Genomic DNA, 6,801 nt, shown 5'->3' with positions numbered 1-6,801 from the left:
CTTGATCAAATTTAGACATGAATGGAGTTTTACAATGTCTTAAAACAAGACATTATATCAAAGTTTATGGCCTTCTTCCCTTGAAAGATTCAAATCGATCTGGGGTGTGAAAAATGATGTGGTATAATAGAATTACAGGATGAGAATTTAAGACATACTCTTAAAATCTGAGTCAAATAATGATTCCTAGCTATTTAGTGAGACAAAAAATTGATCAGGGCAACTATCTGTTTCTAAAGCATACCCTCAACCCATTGACCATAAAGTCCTCTCTTCCATTTCCTGTGTCCAATTTCAGACTTTCTTGACACTAGATAAAATGCTGCTTCTTTGATAAAGGTTCTGATTTGTATAGCTAAAAGTAATCTGTCCCTTGTACACATCACAACAGTAATTCACACAGGTCTTTCTCATTTCAGAGTCTAAACTCATTAGTCTAGCACTAGACTTATTTTGGGTAAACAATACTAACCTTGTTAATTAATAACTTCCTATGGGGTAGGCTAGTTGCCCTACTTTTGTAAAACCTAATGAGCTAAAGGCTTTTTCTTTTCCCAAATATTGACCTTTACAACATTTTTGGTGTTAGTGGGATTTGAACTCAGGGCCATATGCTTATCAGACTAGTGCTCACTTCAGCAGCACATGTACTAAAATTGGAACGATATAGAGAAGATTAGCATGGCCCCTGCGCTTATCAGACTAATATTCTACCACTTGGGCCATGTCTCCATCCCTACTTTTTGCTGGGTAATTTGAGAAATCACACAGCAAACTTTTCTGTCCAGGTTTTCCTCAAACCATAATCATTTAGATTTCAGCTTTCTGAGTATCTAGGATTATAGATGTGAGTCACTGGCCTATTTAACAGTTTTAGGAAAAAATGAAGATGAATGAAAGTCAAATCTATCAAATATCACAATGATCTAAACATAAAGGCTTATTGCTTATGAGTGGGCTCATGTACTTAAATAATAAAAATTTTTATATTTTAATATTAATTGTATAGGCTAATGAAAATAATCCTTCTTTTTCATGTAAAATGTTGCTATGCTAGTTCTTGCTTGCCAAGAGATCTCTTTGTAGTCATTAAATTTTAGGCCATTACCTCTTCTCATTGTCACATGATTGATGAAAAAGAAATCATAAATAAGACTTGAATTAAATAAAATTTCTAGCTTTGTAAAAGACACTGTCAGGAAAATTCAGTCATAATATTCAATATATAGCCTATGAAACGGGTGGGTGAGATTGGGAGGGATAGAAAATGATGAAAGAGGTGATGTAGATCAAGATGCATTAGAGTCATAAACTGTCGTATTGAATTTTAACCCATTGTACATTATGGAAAGATAACAAAAAAAAGACACTGTCATCAGAATGAAAAGACATGCCACATCTGGGAGAAAATGTCTGTAGACTTGTATTAGAAAAGCAAACTCTTAAATATCAATAGTGTAAAAAGAGGCATGGCTCAAGTGGTTGAGCACCTGCTGACCAAGTGTGAGACCCTGAGACTAATCCCCAAGTATAACCAAAATGAAACTGAGAACTAATAAAGTCTCTATTTTAAAATCTAATAAATCATTCTGATTACTTTTTAATAAAATTTTTGGCATGGTCTATTAAACTGAGGCCATTCAAAATAGAAGTTATCAACCTATTCTTTCTTAACTGCATATAAAATTTCTGTTTAATAACTGATTGGTTTGGTAACAATCAATATTTTCCTTAAGAAATTTCTTCACATTCCTCGTCAGACTGGAAAAGACAGATTATCCTTAAGTTTACTAATTTATAATTTCTATAGTCTAACTACCAATGGGGAAAATATTTGTGGCTTTTCTGTTGCTTTGATCAGTACTTCCAATGAAAGATTATGAAAATTTAACATTATAATAACTTTATATAATTTAAGAATATTAATTAACTTTATAATAACTTTAGGTAACCAAATATAAGTCTGAAATACAGGCATGATAACTAAAAGAAGGTAAAAGTAATAACTACCAATGCAAATGGAGAGAACTTTCCTGATTAAAAAATAAATGAGCCAGGTACCGGTGGCTCACACCTGTATTCCTAGCTCCTCAGGAGGCTGAGATCTGAAGATCACGGTTCAAATCCAGCCCGGGCAGGAAAGTCCATGAGCCTCTTATCTCCAATAAACCACTCAGAAAACCAGAAGTGGTGCTGTGGTTCAACTAGTAGAGCACTATCCTTGAGCTGAAGAGCTGAGCGACAGTGCCAAGGCCCAGAGTTCAAGCACCACAACTGACAATAAATAAATAAATAAATAAATAAATAAATAAATAAATACTGGAATCTACATATTGGCTGCCTCTGGGTAATCACTTTCTAGAGAAAAACAAAAACAAATTAAAAGGCAAAGACTCAAACATTTACTAACATTTTCTAATTTAAAGGATGCAGGGTAAGGTCATATAAATATCTAGAAATATATAAAAAATATATATATAAAATAAGAAATAAAATTGAAATAGCGTCTGCAAGGTACAGGCATCAGACAGACTTCTAACTTCTATGCAACCTTAATGGCAAGAAAATAAAGGGCAATGACCACACTTAAGATAAGAACTAGAAATTGTTCCACAGGAACTGGCTGTCATTCTTTGTAAAAAGACAATAAAGGTATTACTAAATAAAAACTGCAAGTGTATTATCAAAATACCCTACTCAAGTACTTAAATGGATCACACTCTAACTTACCAAGAATCACAGGCAGTGAGGAAGGAGGAAGCAAGAGAGAGAGGGAGAGACAGAAAGAAGGAAGGAAGGCCAATGATATGTAATCTGCAGGTAAAAGACTCCAAAATTCAACCTCTCAAAACGTGGCTTCTCTGTTTTCTCATGACTGGATTCATACCTGATTTAAGGTAAAGCATGATCAGCGTTACTATTTAAACCACTGGTGCTGTCAAAAATGTTACTGATGGCCAGATAAGGCCTTCTGTCTTCTTGTCTACAAATGCCAACTTATCTACAGTTCTCAGGGGACAAAATGAAATATAAACTAAATGCATAAGTGTGGTAAACAAGAGTCCAGTTTCTCTCTCCCCAGTGCTTCACTTTTTGTAGAAAGTGACCTTCCTTAGTCACTTAACTAGAAATTTTCCCCATGTTGTTTCTATGGTCATCCTCCATCAATAACTACTTTGCCACAGCACTGTTTGCCAAAGTCATTCCTATGCATCCATCCTGCTTTCTATGGTGACCTTCATAACATGAATATCTTAGAGAGGAGCTATGTTGTCAGGTTGCTTTCTATAGCTGCATTGACTTTTTCCTCAAATGGCAACAAAATATTTGCCATGAAATGTATATTATCTATTAAAATAATGATTTTCGCATATCCCATAATTATTATTCTTAAGAGGCCACTTTTACTGTTAAATCTTTTCTAATAAGTATAGGTTTAAGGAAATTCCCTATAATGTGTGTACCTTAAGTTGATAGAAATTTAACCAAAAGTAAATTACCAATACATATTTAATTCAAATTTTTAGAACTTTCTTTATCTCTACTCTTCTACTAAAGGTATTTCTTTAGCTGCAATTGTCTAAAATTATAGAACATTTTCATTCATCTTCAAACTACTCAAAGATATCTGACCCTCAGAGACCTCTGTAATAATCAGAAAAGTTATAAACATAAATATTCAAATCATATTCAGGGAATTTGTTGATATCAATGAAATAAAATATCAATGTCAATGAAATAAAATTTTCAGTACAACTGAATCAGTACTGATTTGGTATATCCATTTAATCAAATTAATTATAGAGATTATACCAATATTGTAATCTAGTAGGCTAGCCTAGCAACAATTAGAGAACACTGAATTAAACCTTGGGTTCAAGTTAAACTGCTATTTTCATAATTGTTAAATTATAAATTCATTATTTTTATAATTATACAAAGGTAACAAGGTGCTCACAACTAGAATAAAAAATCAGCTAACATTCATTCTTTTCAAAACCTCACATGACAACCTATACCTCTTCTCTCTGAAACATTTCCTTATTGTCCACCTGATATACAGTAAAGAATAATTCTATAAGACTCAAATATTCACAGGTAGTAGTTAATTCAGTTACTTTGAGCAAATATTGAGCCTTCTCGTTAAAAAACATACATTCCATGTTCACACACACTAGCATTAAAGAACAAAAGAAGTAGGACTGAATAAATGATCCATATGGTATTGGTTACTAAATAAATATTTAAATATTTCCTGTTCTCATATATTTATTAGTAGCACCTGTTTCTTTTCATGAAAAGTAACGCACATATGACCATATAAGATGATGCTAAGGAAAAAGAACTTCAAGATAGAGACACAAAAGATTTTATTTTTGTTGCTGTTGTTTTTAATGTACTTATAATGTACCATATGATATTTTTGTTTCTTTTGTATGTTCTTTCCCCATGGTATAACCCCTGTTTTCACTGTATTTGATTCCAATACCCTGCATCTTGTATATACACTTTTCTAATTTGGGGAGGGGAGGGGAATTAACAAAAGGATACAGATTGACTCATTGAAACAATGAACAAAGAGATGTACAAGACACTATGTTGAAAACGAACTTTTCAGGGGAGGGGAGGAGTCGGGGAGATAGGGAGGGAAGGGATGGTAGGGGAAGAACAAAGGAGAGGGTAACAATGCTCGATAGGAAATGTACTCATTACCTTACTCATGTAACTGTAACCCCTCTGTACAGTATCTTTACAATCAAAAAGTATTTTAAAAAATTTTAAGACATCTTTTGGGGACATTCCCAAGAGCTTTCTTTCTTATTTTTTGTCATTTGTGGGTGCTGTCCCCCAGCTTTTACACTCAAGGCTAGTGCTCTAGCACTTTGAGTCACAGCTCCAGTTTTGTTTTCTGATGGCAAATTGTAGATAAGAGTCTCATGGGCTTTCCTACCCAGACTGGCTTTGAACCACAAGTCTCAGACCTCAGCCTCCTGAGTAGCTAAGATTACAAGTGTGAACCACCAGCACCTACCTCAAGAGCTTTACTTCTATCTGGGCTACTTACAGCCAAAGATACAATCCCAAGAACAATACAAGTAGTGAGAAAACTTATGGAAAAAGTCAATCCACTCTTCATGTTTCCAACATTACTTGCAATTGTCTGGGCAATGTGCACCCTAACCAGGATCTTTCTATATTAATACTGAATAGAAGAATCAGTATGGCCTATTAGTTCATCTTAAAATCTTAGTATTTATAAGAGTTTACTGTAATTACAAGTCTTAAATTAAGTAATAAAACCATCACAGAAATTCCCAAATGACAAAAAATTTGAAACTACAATGTTGGATATGAAAGAGAGCACATAAAGCAAGTTCAGTAGTAAGGAGTAACTAATAAGCAACCCCAGAAAGAAAGAAATGAGCTGAGTCAATTTTGGCTGTGTGCTTATACCCAAAGGAAAGAATTTTAAGTAAGACAAACCTAGTAAGAATGCTGTCATCTGAGGTTAACATAATATGCTCATAACTCAGGGCAACAATAAGGGTTCGCATAATTTTTCTCATCACTTGTTGGATTAAAAAAATGATCTGAATAGAAATTTCTATTTCCCATTTTTCATTTCTGTTAATCATCTTCTCCTTGGAGACATCAATGATAAGAGAATTTTATAAAGCTTCTCTACATATTTCCAAGGGAAAAGCTAAATATTGTATTCTTCTAAGAGGAATCTAATTTTCACCTCTGCTTCAGTAGTTTATTAACTAACCATATGCACCTGATTGATCTATCTTTATATGAGTGTGTTTTAATGTGTATTAGAGTGAAAAGAAATGGCTGGGGAGAGAGTAAGCATCAGCAAAGAATCTTACCCAGGTCACTAATTTGTATCACAAGCAACTTAGCTGCAACTTCATTCAGTTCACTGCCAGCTGGAGAGGGTTGGATGGCCGATGAAAGAAGAGATGTTCTGTCTTATTCTCTGAGCACAAGTGGTTTGATGCAAAAGATAGAGTTGTATGGATTGAACTGGTCATTCCACATTGAGATGTCCCTGGACTTAAGAAGGGAGTATATGGAATTCAGTTCACACACACACACACACACACACACACACACACACACACACACACACACACACACATCCCAGGATATTTTTTTCAATAATGTTAATGAATGGGATAATGGCTACACTATAGCTTCTATTAGAAAGATATATTGGGAGTCATAGAGCATAGATGAATATAATTAGATGGAGAAAGCATCCAGTTTATGCCTGCTTAAGAGGCCATCTTACAGGAGAGTTTATTTTATACATATGTATCTATGATAGAAATTCAAAACTACTGATTATTTTTTAGATTTTACAAAATCTCCGTTGTCTAATCAAAATAATGTGCTCCTTAAAGCCTGCTTGTCTAATCTGGATTCGTATAGATTCCATCTTCCGTTTAGTTTCACATCTTTCTTCCTGAAATATCTAAACTCGATTTCAAGTCACTGCTGAGTGGCATTCGGAAGATACTGCTAGTGTGTCTTCTCTACCTCTCTTGTCAAGTGCCTTTCAGAAGAATGAATATTGATGGAAGCCTGAGACACAGATGAAGAGAAATTAGAGCTGTGGAGGTATAGACTTGCAGAAATTGCATCTATACAAACAGCTGAAAGTGTGATGTTCTGTTCCAATGTTTCCTAGTTCAAAGAATTCTCTAGAGTCCCATTACTCCTGACAAAGACTAACAGTGCTTACAAGTTTTCTTCAACCTGGAGAAATGCTCAAATTAAGAAAATTGTTTCAGT

General features: G+C 34.1%; 1 pseudogene; it reads left to right on the top strand.

The window, feature by feature from the left end:
* Positions 1-626: 626 nt before the first annotated feature.
* Positions 627-694, top strand: LOC138822412 (U6 spliceosomal RNA; annotated as a pseudogene).
* Positions 695-6,801: the final 6,107 nt, after the last annotated feature.

Source organism: Dipodomys merriami, unplaced genomic scaffold (genome assembly GCF_024711535.1).
Source record: "Dipodomys merriami isolate MVZ:Mamm:240054 unplaced genomic scaffold, mDipMer1.0.p SCAF_11, whole genome shotgun sequence".
NCBI classification, from domain to species: domain Eukaryota; kingdom Metazoa; phylum Chordata; class Mammalia; order Rodentia; family Heteromyidae; genus Dipodomys; species Dipodomys merriami.
The sequence above is the reverse complement of the archived record's forward strand: the minus strand, read 5'-3'. Positions and strand labels throughout refer to the sequence as shown.